Genomic DNA, 15470 nt, shown 5'->3' on the forward strand with positions numbered 1-15470 from the left:
CATTATTGTCGTCATAATAAAAATTATGTGTTTTTGCAGTCTTCTTGCTTTGCGATTTGGAAGGAAACCGTGAACATCCAGTGACTCCACTGGGATTTATAATTTGGATGCATAGATCACCTATGATCCTGTTCAAAACTGTTCCATCAATATTATAGTCACCACAAATGTAATATTTCACACGCTGTGCCATACCTGAGCGTCATGCAACGTACCGTAATACCGTCGACATCAACGCCAAGACAGAGCAGGGGAGGTTCGGTATTGTATGTAGGTTTTTACGACAATGGCGACAAGCCACGCGGCAAAGATATGGAAGGATAATGTTGGCGAACATGGACGACCCACGACGGTACACTACTAGCTACGTCGTCAAACTGCAAACTTGGTAGCGCCAATCTCGGCCATATTCCCTTCATCCTTCAAAGTTCAACGCGAACAAGCGTGCGAATCATTTCGTGACGAAGTTCTCTTGTTCGTGCTTGGAAAAGTGCCACCGCTCCACTTTTCCCTATAATGAGAACATTGTCGCTCGGAGCTTTTGTACTTGTTGAGTAAGTTGGGGCAAAAGTTCGAGTGGGGATAAAGCCGAATTTAGTACGATACCATTTAATTCCACTAGAGTTTGTATCCTTTGACAGATACACGTATGTCGACCTCAACTGTAAGGCCTTTCTTTTCAAGATGTTTAACACAATTCAAAACCATAAATGTCTATAAATGTCATGGTGGTTCGAATTCAAATAAGACACGCCAAAAATATAGAAATTGATTGAGATTTTTCTGTTATTATTGATTATACCACTATGGTCGAACTCTTGCCCCACCTTACTCTATCTACTATACACTCCCATACATAACCTAACGGTTAACAAAATCGGCTTACGCGAACGCAATCATCGGAAGCGGAACACACACACAGAGTGCACGCTGAACGATTCGGATATGTTGATAAGTAATCGTTTCCGAGTAGGATAGGAACTGGTAGCGAGCGCTTCCGGGGTGCTACGAGCTACGGAGCTAGGTTATAGCTACCGCCATCATCGTCCGTCGTCGTCGCTTCGCCGTTATCGACATTCGTCAAGTGTGGAAGCTTGATTTTAAATGGCAAGAGGTGATAGACCCTGCGCCTCCATGTCTATTTCGTCAGTGGGAAGTAAAGGCAGACATCAGACTGCAGTCGTTGTTGTTCGAAGAGTGCGCCGACCGGGAAAGCTATCAAGCATTATTCACAATTCGAATAATTTATGATGTTTAAGATGCGTTTGGGGAGGCAGACTATAACGTTTTAACAGAATAATTCAGATCTCTTAGCATATTGGGATGCTCTTTCTTTGAATGGTAAAGAGCTGAGAGAGTCTCGCGAAGAGGAAAAATATCAACGTCATATGCAGCCCAGATTCCGCTGTCACGAAACGTCATATGCAGCCCACCGCTGCAAAAGTGAAAAGTATTGTATTCAAAATAAACTATTATTTAAAACCTCAGTCGGTGAAGCAGTTTTTTCGAAAGTTGCTGATAAATCTAAACACAAGATTAGTTATTTTCAATGTCTGCTACGTTTGCTGACATGAAATTTCACTCAAAAGGCTATTTATGATTCGGTGTGATGCAAACGTAATCATTTTTTGCTGGGAGGTTCATGTGAGGGTTTGAACGGTTCGCGCATGATTGGTATAAACACAAAGCGGAATAAGAAAACAACTCAGCAATCACAGAAAAAGAAGACCGTCTTCGCGAGTCTCGTCTCAGGTAAAGAGGACGGGCTGTTTATTTTCTATCAGCTAATAACATACATATTGTGCATTCAGATTCACTTTAGATCGAAGTTCATAAAAGAAATGAAATAACCAACAAAAGTTCGCCAAGTTCGGCGTCGGCATTCTACCGAAGTGCTACGCCGACAAAGGCATTCCTTATTCGTCGGCGAAGCACTAAATTAGAACGCCGACGCCGAACTTTGCCGAAGTTTTGACTACCGAACTTCTAATTGTCACTATAATTGTCAATATAGTAGTTATTACTGAAACTTACACGAAACCAGGATCCAAACTCAAAAGAGATCCAAACTTTTTTTTCGAAATTATCGACTGGGGGAACATCAACCTTTTTCGTCATTTGAAACCAAAGTTTTTAAAACTTTGTTTGTTTCTGTTGAAACAGTAGAAGCATTAACCTAAGAATGCTAATGTCGCTGCTGTTCGCGTTACCAACATCTAGCTTGCATAACAACGACATGGTATTGAACAAACAATAAAAAACATAATTAAAGGCAATAATTATTAAAATCAGTTTTGTGAGAACAGCGCTTCTAGCGTTCTACTACTAATATTTCTATTGTTGAAACAAAGCTTGATAGATATACTTTCACTAGTTGACCCGACAAACCATGTTTTGTTCCGAAGTAGGCTGTTTTATAGTGTGAAAGAAAATTCTACTCAAAAGTGTCAGTTGTTAGTGTCAGTATACTTGTTTTTCTTAATTTTCCCGTGATGTTTTTCGGATTTTTTTACACATAAACATATCGGAATACTTCAAGAACCTAATTGTGAAAGAATTAGGTAAATCTGTTGACTCGTTCTCAAGTTATTTCTTGACATACAAATTCCATTCCATTTTTATTTATACTCAATAGTCCCGACAAACTCCGTCTTACCATCAAGTAGGCTGTTGCAAAATGACATGCTTCCTCTCATACAAATATACAGATAAGTTTTCTTTCGTTTCTTCAACTGTTCCGGAGACTCGTTTGAACTTTTTCTTCACATGAACACGTTGGAAACCTAGATGAATACCGCAGTGAAAAACATATGCAAATCCGTTAATTCGTGTGGATGCCATTTCGTGACATACATACCATTCCATTTTTTTATATAGATAGATCACATTCTGTTTAAAAAAATTAATTTATAATACAGATGTACTTCGATTTAGTGGACTCTTTGATTTCAAAATTGTCCATAAAATCAAAGCAAATTTATTATCTCACTTTTCGTTTTCCCAGTTTATTAAAATGTCATTAATATAAATATTCATTAATATCATCATTTGATGCAAGACTCAGTGTTTCAAGCCTGACTTGCGTTTGCCAATTCTTGATGAAAGCTGGCCACCATTGAAGTTTTCTAATATTCTAAACCTTATTATGTACGCGTTTACAGTACAATACCGGAAAAACAAAAATCTTCTTCTTCTTCTTGGCATTAACGTCCCCACTGGGACAGAGCCGGCTACTCAGCGTAGTGTTCCAAGAGCACTTCCACAGTTATTAGCTGAGAGCTTTCTTTGCCAAAGTTGCCATTTTCACATTCGTATATCGTGTGGCAGGTACGATGATACTCTATGCCCAGGGAAGTCAAGAAAATTTCCATTATGAAAAGATCCTGGACCGACCGGGAATCGAACCCAGACCCAGACCTTCAGCATGGCTTTGCTTTGTAGCCGCGGACTCTAACCACTCGGCTAAGGAAGGCCCCAAAAACAAAAATAACTGCTTTGATTTGGTATACTTATCTGTTTGTTTGTTTTACGATAAGGGTGGTGAGAATTTTGCTAGGAGTTCCTAAGCTGACATTTCCAGTTGTTTTTCCAACCATAGACCTATGTATTGCTTCAAGAATGCATACACGATTTCTCCCAAGAACTTAACTTTATCTATGAATTTCTCTAGTATTTCATCTGATTCTTCAGTTCTTATAAACATACGTCGTTCTTATGGAGTAGAATGTCAAATACTCTTAAAAATTAAATTTAGGTTTTTACTAAAGCACATTCTACAGCCATGATTCCAGGGATTCCCCAGACAATACCCTTAGGAATTTCTTTAGGGATTCTCTATTAGTTTTTATCCAGGAACTCGATTGGTTGCTTCCATGTCTCAATAATGTCTAAACAATCCACCAAGACCTCCTCAGGATTCCAGTAACTTTTTACGAGAATTTTGCAGAAGCTCATCTGTAATGTGTGCAGCAGTTTCATCAGAGATTACCATAGAAATAGTTTTAGAAATACTTGTTAGATTTTTTCAGGAATTCTTGAAATAAATACTACAAAATATCCCTAACAATGCCATGCAGACATCCCTGAAAACAAATCTTTGAGAGCTTCCTTGGAAAGTTTCTCAAAGAATTACTGTAGGACTACCTGATGGAATCTCTGGAATTGTTCGTGAGGGTAACATTGGAGGAATTCATGAATAACAATTTTAGAGGAAATCCCAAGAAATCGTTAAAGGTAACTATTTGCATTGTTAAAGATGTCGCATAAAGAAATATTATGCGGAATTCAGACAAAACCGCTGGATAAATTCATCGAGGATTTCTTTTTCTTCTTTCTTCTTCTTTGTGAAAAATCTTCATAAATGTGCCACTTTAGGAGTTATCCTTAAAATGTCCAAGATGAATTCTTGAAAGTATCGTAAACAAAATTCTTGTGTAAATTCTTTGGAAAATTCACAAAAAACACTAGAAGAACTCCTGAAACAATTTTCAATTGAAGCATTCGAATTGGTTTCTATTAAAATCTCTGGAAAAAATCATGATTAAATACCTACAGTTCTACGTGTTATATTGTTGCAATAACACGTAATTCCCAAAAATAAGAACTCTTGAAACAATTCTTAGAGAAACGTCAGGCCAAATTCTCAAAAACGAAAAAAAAAAACGAAAACTCTTATCTACATATACCTATATCAACCTTGTTCGAATTAATTTTGTTTTCTGTTCTGTTTTTAGAACACTCAGTAGCAACCAGTTACAATTTGAAAATTTTTATCTTCTGGTCCATGTTCGATTTTTTTTTTTGTTTTCTCAGTTGGTCGACGTTAAGTCAGAGTGGACCAAGTGACATTTTTCATATTTTGAGAAAAATGAGTATAAAGTCTAAAGCTCTGTAATTTTTGAACTGGTAAAAATTTTAGTTCAATATTTCTACACTACTTTGTGTTACCTTCAAACAATATAATGTGAAGTGATAATCATGAAAAATCGTAATCTAAACCTCTGATAAAACGATTTTTTGATGGACTATGTGAACTTGGTTCACTCTGACTAAACAATTTCTAGGAAAATAATAATCATTTAATGCATGCATGGTCAAACTGGGTGCATATTTCTAGGATAAGCAGATTATCAAGACCTTTCTTCTTTTTTTCTTAAATTCTTCAATAATCCACTTCGTCAATACCGAAATCCGTGACATTACGATAGCTTGAAAATTAAGGTATTTCAGGGACATTGCATTGAAGAACGGAAATTTCAAATATGTGTTCAGTCAGAGTGGACCAAGTGAAAATCTTTAATACCAACCAAAATATACTGGTCCAACAAGCGGGTTCTAGCACATTCCATACATACACCAAAGAACTACCATATACTTCCATCGGACTCTGAAATTGACTCAAAAAATGCAATAATCAATCAGTTTAGCACTTTTCAACACTTGGTCCGCTCTGTCTGCACAAAAATTATTGCAATTTCTGATCACCCATCCAAATATGGTCAAAAATCAAAATCAATCAAATGCATCGAATTAAGTAATATTTATAAATTTCTATTGATGGATAGGTAGAAAAATCATACGATGTCAAAAAATCTGACAAATCTCTTGAAATGATTTTCATTTCCTCGCATTCCTCAGCACGCTGATCATTTTCGCTGTTATGGTAATAAGCACTTGGTCCTCTCTGACTGCACACTTTTATAGATTTTATTGATCATCCAAAGTAAATTTATTACAAATCTCTCGCAGTTTACAGCATTTATCAAATCTGGTCAAAGTGAAACGGAGGTAAGGTAATTTCGCATCTAATGAGAGAATAATCCAATTTTCCCAAGTTTTGTACTTGGTCCCCTCTGACTTAACGCCGACCAGTTGTCGTTTGGTTTTTTTTCGGGCATAAGATCTCTAATGTTCCTATTTTTAGAACATTACTCGATATGCACAAACTACACATAGGATTTATTTAAGGCAGGGGTTCACAACCTTTTCGGAGGCACGACTTTTTTTAAGTTTGCAGGTATCCCTCGGGCCTCTCCAAATATGTTTCTTCAAGGCTTCACGAAAACCGAATATGGAAATCTAAGATATGTCTGAGTTATTATTGTTTATCAAAATCCTGTCTCTCAAAGTATTTAGTACATGTATCATGCATTTATGGAAAGTAGTGAACATGTCTGCTGAATCGTGATGAATACAGAAAAAAAAATGCTCGCGAGCTCCAGAGTGCTGATTTACTCGCATCTGCCGAACTTGTGAGTGAACGAAGCAAAGGTGATTCGGGAACGTATTGCTGGTTTTCAAGGGTGTGACTGCAAATTGGAAGTTAATTGTCGATTTGATGGATATGCAATAGATTTGTCTGTCAAAACCTTAATAAATCAGACCTTGTTCGGTTACTCACGAGTAAATGTTCGCGAACTTTTTGATTTTTCTTTTTACATGTTCCCTGTTCACTTTTTGAAAAAAGTTATCCGACTCTCTGTGCTACATTGAATTCTGAACTTATTTATCAAAACAAGTTATCTGTCCAAAAATGAGCCAATTTGGTAAAGTTTTAGAGGTGTATCAAATCGATTTTGTGGTTTTTTTGAACTTTTTCTCCGAAATGCGTTCCTGAAACCCAAAAATATCATTGTAAATGATTCGAAAATACTACTAGCCTTTTGCTAACGCAATAGTCTATCACTTTGCCGAAGACACTAGGGTATTTTGACCGCTTCTTCATTATGCTTTTAACGAAATTAGTCAAAAAATCTCGAAAAAAGCAATATATTTTTCCAGTTTGCCATATGAATTCCGATAAAAATCTTATTATATCTTGTATCCAATTCAACTATTTATTTGATCTAAGTGGTACGAACATATCGTTCATACATCATTTTCATGTGAGAATTGAATTTCACTTCGAAATAATTGAAAGTGTATCACTCTATACCCTAAAATCTCATAGGGTTGCCAACACAAATACACTCTATGAAAACCACAGTTTCCCATGATTTAGATGTCATGTCTTTGGACCCTACAGTCCATCACCATCGGCTCAAAATAGAGTTGATGGTAAGGTTTGGGCCTGAAGATCAGAAGATTCAAGGTTCGAGTACAAGAGATAATCTTTTTTTCTTTATTGTTACACCAAGCTAAGATTTGTAACTATTTGACCTGATTTGAAACATTTTCATGTTCAAATTTCACTCACATGGGATGAAATCTTTTGTTCCTTAATACAGCACCATTCTTAAAAAGCCCGTTACAGGAAGATCTACCTTTTGATATATAAAGGCAACTACAAGTGATGACTCAAGTTAAATCAGCGTAGCAACAGCCTTGAGAACTAGAGCTCTAATGAGTCTTCCAGTCTTTGAAGACTAAACCAACATCGTACTTAAAAACCTAAATAAAGCTAATAGTTATATTCTATCAAGCATCGCATCAATGATCGAATTGCACGGGCTTATTCACAAATTCCATGACGCTGAAAAGGGGTCGTGGGTGACTTCATGATATTACGGCTCATACAAAACTTGTAGAATATTCATACAAAAATCTTTACGATGGGGGGTGTTGTTAACCGAAAATTGTGATGATAAGCTACGATTACTGTTGATTATGGAAAAAAGATTATTCCTTGCACTTGAACCGTGGATCTTCTGATCCTTAGACCCAAACCTTTCCATCAACTCTATTTTGAGCCGATGATGATGGACAGTAGGGTTCAAACTCATGACGTCTAAATCATGGGTAACTGTGATTTCATAGAGTGTATATGTGTTGGCAACCCTATGAGATTTTAGGGTATAGAGTGATACACTTTCAATTATTTCGAAGTGAAATTCAATTCTCACATGAAAATGATGTATGAACGATATGTTCGTAACCCGCAGATCAAATAGATAGTTGAATTGGATACAAAATATAATAAGATTTTTATCGGAATTTATATGGCAAACTGGAAAAATATATTGCTTTTTACGAGATTTTTTGACTAATTAAGTTAAAAGCATAATGAAGAAGCGGTCAAACTACCCTAGTGTCTTCGGCAAAGTGATAGTCTATTGTGTTAGCAAAAGGCTAGTGGTATTTTCGAACCATTTTCATTAATATTTCTGGGTTTCAGGAACGCATTTCGGAGAAAAAGTCCAATAAACCACAAAATCGATTTGATACACCTCTTAAACTTTACCAAATTGGCTCATTTTTGGACAGATAACTTGTTTTGATAAATAAGTTCAGAATTTGATGTGGAAAGGGTACCTTAGAAAAAGTGAACAGGTCTATTACACACTAAGCCTGTTTGATAGTCTGTCATGTTTGTTTTGCGTTGGTTTACAATCGTGATGTGCTTCGTGATGTGAATATTTCCACCACTGGTATCATGAAAAGGCTCGCTTGTTTTACATTACGCCAGTGGGGTTGAGTCAACTGTGGCTAAGCGCGCGACTGCATTTGAGTTAAGTCAGGAAAATCTAAATAGGAATCGAAATGAATGTACATGACACAAGGAGTCTGTAGGAGAAATTCTTGATGATGATTGTCATTGAAGTAACCATTGCAAGCAGTTCGTTAAATTTATCTCGTAAATTAAAAAAATATTTCTCCTTGTACTCGTCAAAACTTTTACTGCAATAAACCAGATTAGGAGATTTTTTCATGAACCCTTCGATTAGCTGTCAAGAGGATCTTTCAAGCACTTCATCAAGAATATGACAATAAGGTTGCAGTACAACAATAATATTTACAGACATCTTGTTTTAGAATGAAGAGGATTTCAAGCGTAGTTTTCATATAAATAAAAATGGAATGGTGTTTGTATGTCACGAAATGGCTTATGAACGGGTCAACGGATCTGAATGATTCTTACTCAGTTTTGTTCGTCAAGGTTTCCGACGTGTTTGTGTGTATAAAAATCACAGGATATTCACCGGGAAAGTTGAAAAAACAAGCGCGAACGAAACTGTCATTTTATAAGGGACGATCAAAAGCGTTTTTCAACAGCCTACTTGATGGCAAGTCGAAGTTTGCCGGGACCACTAGTTTTGAATAAAAAACAACATGAGGTCTCCAAAAAACTTATCAAAAATATTTTAAAGATCCCACATCCGGTGATTCTCTTCGATTCGATTCTCTTTCGAACCATCTTTTCGTTATGGAAATTTTCTTGACTTCCCTGGGCATAGTGCCGAGAAAGTTTGGGCATTATCAATCTTTTAATGGCTTAGCGGTATCTTTATTTTTTTTTTTCGAACAAAACCGGACCCCACCACTCTATTGCAATATCAGTCATATCAGCTGACAACTGATGTACTAAAACCCTAGGGGTGCGATCTCGAATATTTAGGTTGTTTAAATTGAACACAATCTTTCCACGAGTGCTAATCGTTGTTTGTTTGCTTGTCTAGCAGGAAACCACATCCAAAGTGCACACTCTAAATTCTTCACACAAAGCATCATCAATCCAATGCAGGCAATGAACTCAATAAATAAACAAAACCAGAAAGTTTCTCGGCGTATGTTTGTTAGACATATATTTTTAAAAGTTTTAGAAGACTTATGCATACATTTGAATAAGCACGTCGTTCCTTTAACAGTTGATGGGCTTTGTGTTAAACAAATTGCATATTTTTTTTAGCCTGACGAAATCGTAAACGAACATTTATGTCTAGAAACCGGACCATTTTTACGAAATTTTCAGTTTGACAGCAGCCTGGCTGCTTGTTGATTTTCAGTTCGCATCCCCCCAGGGGGGGTGAAATTTAGAAATAATTAGCTACCCAACATTGATTCAACATGGCGTCCAGTTTCTTTGCTTTGTTTCTTTTGGACTAACAAAACATATGATTTTTCGGATAGGAGGCATCAATGATAGCGTTTTGATTCATATTACGGACACTTAAGGCCTCAGTGAAGTAAAACCCAACATAGACCATACAAAATAAATCATTCTGTATTATTCCTTAGCCATATCGAGCGTCGGAAACCCTTAACTTTCGAATGGTGGGTAAAGAATACGCTGCCACAACTTGAATAATTTTAAATTAATCAAACTGTGTGGCCTTTTGATGATTCTTATTCCGGACGCTTCCTCACTTTTGCCTCATATTCCGGACACTTTGATTCAAATTCCGGACAGCTCAAGATAATCATTAATAGAACAATCAAATCATCAATTGAAATCCTCAAATCACTCAAGAGATGTCTAAGGTAGTTGGGCATTATAAATTCGCATATATATATTTATGGAAAAAGCTCATTAAAACGATCCTCGAAAGTGAGAACTTTTGAATGGCAAAAATTGAAACATTTCTTGTGAAATGTTTCCCATACAAAGTAGCGTGTCCGGAATTTGAAGCTGTCCGTAATATGAATCAAAACGGTACCTCACTGATGCGTAAAACATTCAACAAAATGTCGAAAAGAGGAAAAGCGTCATCAAATACGACGATTCAACGCAATATATTTAATTGCCAAAAACTAGCACAAGCAGCACATGAGCCGTATACTCGAAAATCAGGAGCAAGTTAGGGCAAACCGACTAGAAATTGGGTACCAAAACGCGAAGTACCAAAAACGATGTGAGGAAGTGCCGAAATGTATGCAGGATGACAGCCGTGCCAGTCCTCTGCATCCCCCAGAGTAACACTATCAATGTCATTTTGATCTGACAACAAACAGCAGTGATGCGACATCGCACTCTAGATCATAATCCCTGCAGAATGAGTAATCACGTGGTAATTATCCATGCTATTAATATTTTTCAGTGACCAACACACAGTTTCAATCAATCTGCAACACTATAAAGAATATCGTACTGATAAATTGCCATTTTGTTTGCTTAATTTAAGGCTAAACTTAGCCCATCAGTGATATCCATAGTCTATCGCCACGGTAAAAAGAAGCTAGGTATTATACTCCGAAAAATGACATTTGGCGGTGACGTCATTCCTATCGCAAACTCGAACGAGTGCAAAAGAAAGCAAGGTTTGCTCTCTTTTACTATCCTATAAGCCTCATGCTTGACAGTAGGAATGACGACACATGTTTTGATTGAAAACTGTTGTTTACACGTGGGAATAGCCTACCTTGTTGTGTCTACCGTGGTCTATCGCCATCAATGCACTGGTGATGGAGTAGACAGCATGAGGTTGATGTGATATGGAATGATCCGAATTGTATCGCAAATCTGCAAATTTCAAGCGTTGAAATTGACAGCGAGCAACCCTGCTCTATTAGCGATCAATCGTGAGGTTGCGAAAGTTTTGCAAACGTAAATTAATATTTTTGATTCCCTGATTATTGAAATTGCAAAAAAATAGATTGAGATGCATCATTAACTGTTCTAGAAGAGCGCCCCTACGCATTGTAGCTTTGCATTAGATCACGAATTAGCAAAGCGCATTTAATGGAAAACCCATTACAATTTTTAAGTTTTCAGGGCTTATGTTCAGAATTGGTCAAACATCTTAAAATAAAACATGAAATTTGGATGTCCACAAAATCAAGGTTTTTTTTTTTTTTAAGGCACTCTGTGCTCGTGGCCACTACTGTGCCGGAATCAGTTGATCTGTAGCTTCTTCTTTACCGATACAGATCTATTTTCAACTTATATATTTTCACTCTCTCCTACTCTTTTACTCTCACGAGCAGGTAGGAGAGAGCTCTGTTGTTAGTGAGGCTAGCTGCCTGCGAAGAGGGTCAGTTTGTCTCAGTCACTATCTGATACTGATGGAGGATGGATGTGCTCCCCATAGCACGGTCCTCCGTGAGGCGTCTTCTGGTGGCTGGACGGTTTTTTTTTGTGGAGGGGCTGGGAATCGAACCCATGACCTTCCGCTTATGAAGCGAAAGCGTAACCTCAAGGCTACAGACCCCCCTTACAAAATCGAGGTTATATGTACTTAAAATCGAAGGTCCACTAAATGTATACACATATATATTCCGACATAAACCAAAAGCACTCCATTCAAAGTACACACGTTGTCGCGTTAAGTATCGTACAGCCATGCTAAATAAAAATTTAAGCCAAAAGTAATAATAATATTCAATATATAAAATGTATGTATCCACTTTACCCATAACGCGGGTAGATCACTTTTTCGTGGTGCGTTATGGGGTAAAGATCTACAGTAGAAGCATTAACCTAAGAATGCTAATGTCGCTGCTGTTCTTGTGACCAACATCTTGTTTGCTGCGATGTGACAGCGTGAGCAACGGGCCTCAAAGTGTCAAAAGCCAAAACAAATCATCCTCTATTGCGTGGCATCGTTCAATTAATGAAAAATACCAATTGAAGGTAATTATTAGTCAAATCCGTTTTGTGACAACAGCGCCACTAGTATTCTATTACTAATATTTCTATTAGGATTCTACCCCATTACCCCGAATCCCATTACCCCGAATGCCATTAACCCGAACGCCATTACCCCGAATTACAAAACTCCGAATGATCCATCACCCCGAATGACATTACCCCGAATTCCAATATCATGGGGAAATGTCATCAATATCATCATGTGAAGATAATTGTAAATTCGGGGAAAAGCATTCGGGGTGATGGAATTCGGGGTAATGGTACATTGGGGGTAATGGAATTCGAGGTGGTGGCATTCTGGGAAATGGCATTCGGGGTAATGGGGTAGAATCTTCTATTAGATCTACCAATGAAACCTAGTCCTGACTGCTTCAAACGAAGAGAACAGGATGCTATAGTAATCAAAGGAACACTATTAGTCCTTGTTACATTTTAAACCTTGTTAGAAGTGACAAGTCTCAGTTTTCCAGTAGCCGAGAATGACCTTAAGACAACGATAAAAATGAGTCGAAATCATCAAGTTGTTTTTCTAATCTTTTATTTATTGTTCTCTAGTTTGAAGAAGTAAGGACTAGGATTCTGATGCATGGACAATATCGGTGTCACTTTCCGACTTTATCAAGGGATCCGATTTTGACTGATAAAGGGGCGCGCCTGCGGAGAGTGTACCCACCACACCCTTCGAAGGGTTTAAAAAGCGGAACCTTTCAATTAGAATCCTTTCCTGTGATCAAGTTAGGAATGACAACTGTAAAAAAACGAATACTTTATCACTTCTCGATAGTGACAAAGTAACACGACATGCACTATACAAAGGACACGGGATATACAATAGATCAAATATTGGTCGCAGTGGTTTATGTTCCGAACAGAAAAAAAATGTATCCACTTATTAACAGAAAATCAAAATGTTCTCTTAAACATTTTAAGATGATTCTTAAGTTGCCTTCCTGTATAGAACTAAAGAATATCCAATGTTGAAATTTTAGAGTGAATGTCGAATGAAATTATCAAAGTTTTAAAAGAAAAACAGTTTTTCCCACTTGTACCACGATAAATGCTTTATATATTGAGTTTAAAAAAGGTTTTTTTTCTATCTTATAACAAGTTAATTCAATTCATCAGTAAAAATTTTGAACATCTACGGCAAATGAAATGTAATATGTTAGTTTCACCATATTAGGAGAAAAGTGTTGCCTAAAACAAAACAGCAAGATATAAAAAATGATTTTTTTATTTTATTTTATTTATTTTTTTTTATCTTAAAGCTGGTTTAACACTCAGAAATTAATGTTGTGTTTGAATTTACACTGATGTAAAAAATAAAACATGGGAAATCTTACCTTGGTTACAACCGCGGTCCAAATTCTGATACAAATTCTTGGTTGCTTCCGAAGTTACGATAGCACAAAACAGACAGACACAAAGCAGTTGGAATCCAAGCTTATCAATTTCTACTTATCGTGTCTTGCTAAATGATATAGTTAAATCCTTCGTTTTTTTCATAAAGTTAACGCAACACGTTACTTAAAATATTGATCTTAGTTGATCTGCTTAAGTAAAGCACCTATTCAAGCCTTAAGGGTCTTGTGGTTTTTATCAAGAAATGTCATTTATGATCGTAGAAATCTATCTGCATGGATTTCAAAAGTTTTCGGTCTGTCTGTTTTGTGCCATTATTTGCACCAAAGTTTGAACCGAAGTACACATGTACCTGTTTTAGAGATGAAGCGCGTTCGCGATTCAACACAATTTGCAGGCTTTGTTTATGGAAAGCTTGGTTCAAACCTGGGGGATGCGAATTAAAATTCAACAAGCAGCCAGGCTGCTGTCGAACAAAAATTTTCATTAACCCGTATAGGCCTAAGTGAAAGCAAAAATTATAAAACCCTCACCGCTCAACGAATTCTTAATGGATTCAAATGATTTTTTGTCAGTGTACTGGCACACATATCTAGTTTCTAAAAGTGGATAGAAGAACTCGGAAATATTCATGTGGTCAGAGTTATTCCGGTGGATCACTGGGTCAGGTCGAGGTGAGGGTACTGTGCATTTGTGCCCCTGGAGGTAGGCAAATTTCAAGTCACAGATAATTTCCAGAATCGGTTATAATGTGGCCACTACATGGCGGAATTTGAAGAAAATCGCATCAGTGTAAACTTTATGAGAAACGATTGAATTGATTAACTATGAGTTTTGCATTTGATTAATCCTACAAATGACCATTTTCGGGTCCCGGGACGTCTCAAACTTACGATAAAGTGGCCAATTTGTATCTGAACATCTATGTCAACCTTATGGAAACGCGTTTTAGTACACAATTATGTTTGGATTCTACTTTTCGAGAATTGAAACGGTTTAGTATCCAACAATTCTATGGCCGGTTCTGCCGGACACTACGTCCGAATGGCCACATCCGGTATATTTTAAACGGTGCAAAAATCTTCATTTATAATGTTGAATATCAGATCTTAATGATTTATGTAAATTAAAATGATTGTCATTGCAAATAAATAAGAGTAACTTGGCATGTCCCAAAAAATATCCCTTTTTTACCCGACTTGACCCAGTGACCCACCGGAATAACTCCGGCTACATGACTATTTCCGAGTTCCTTTGGCCACTTCTAGAAACTAGATATGTGGGCCAGTGAACTGACAAAAAATCATTTGAATCCGTTAAGAATTCTCTGAGCGGTGAGGGTTTCAGTATTTTTACTGTCACTCAGGACTATACGGGTTAAAATGACCCAAGTATGCATAGGGTTGTTTGATCATGATTTCGTCACGCTAAAAAATGTTATTCAATTTACAGCATAGCATAGCATAGCATAGACTGACTGTACATGTCAATGGTTGCTACTCCGTGATTGATCGGAACTGGTAAGAATTGAACTACGATCCAAATGAATAATGGATTGGAGTTTCCGCTTATTCTCGAAGTGCAATTTTAGCAGATCTAATATTATTGATCAATAACGGCGCTTGTTAGGGTGTTAGGGTATAATGATGGTTGCTTCTAGAGACCGAGAATACCTCTGCATCTCCACAATCACCACGGGAAGGGTGTTTATTAGTGAGGTAGGAAAAGATCTGGGATTCACCTCTGGTCGATGATGCGATCCATGGACAAGGGGGAAATATACGGCTTATATTTAAAGCTAGTT

This window comes from Aedes aegypti, chromosome 2, assembly GCF_002204515.2.
Source record: "Aedes aegypti strain LVP_AGWG chromosome 2, AaegL5.0 Primary Assembly, whole genome shotgun sequence".
Lineage (NCBI taxonomy): Eukaryota > Metazoa > Arthropoda > Insecta > Diptera > Culicidae > Aedes > Aedes aegypti.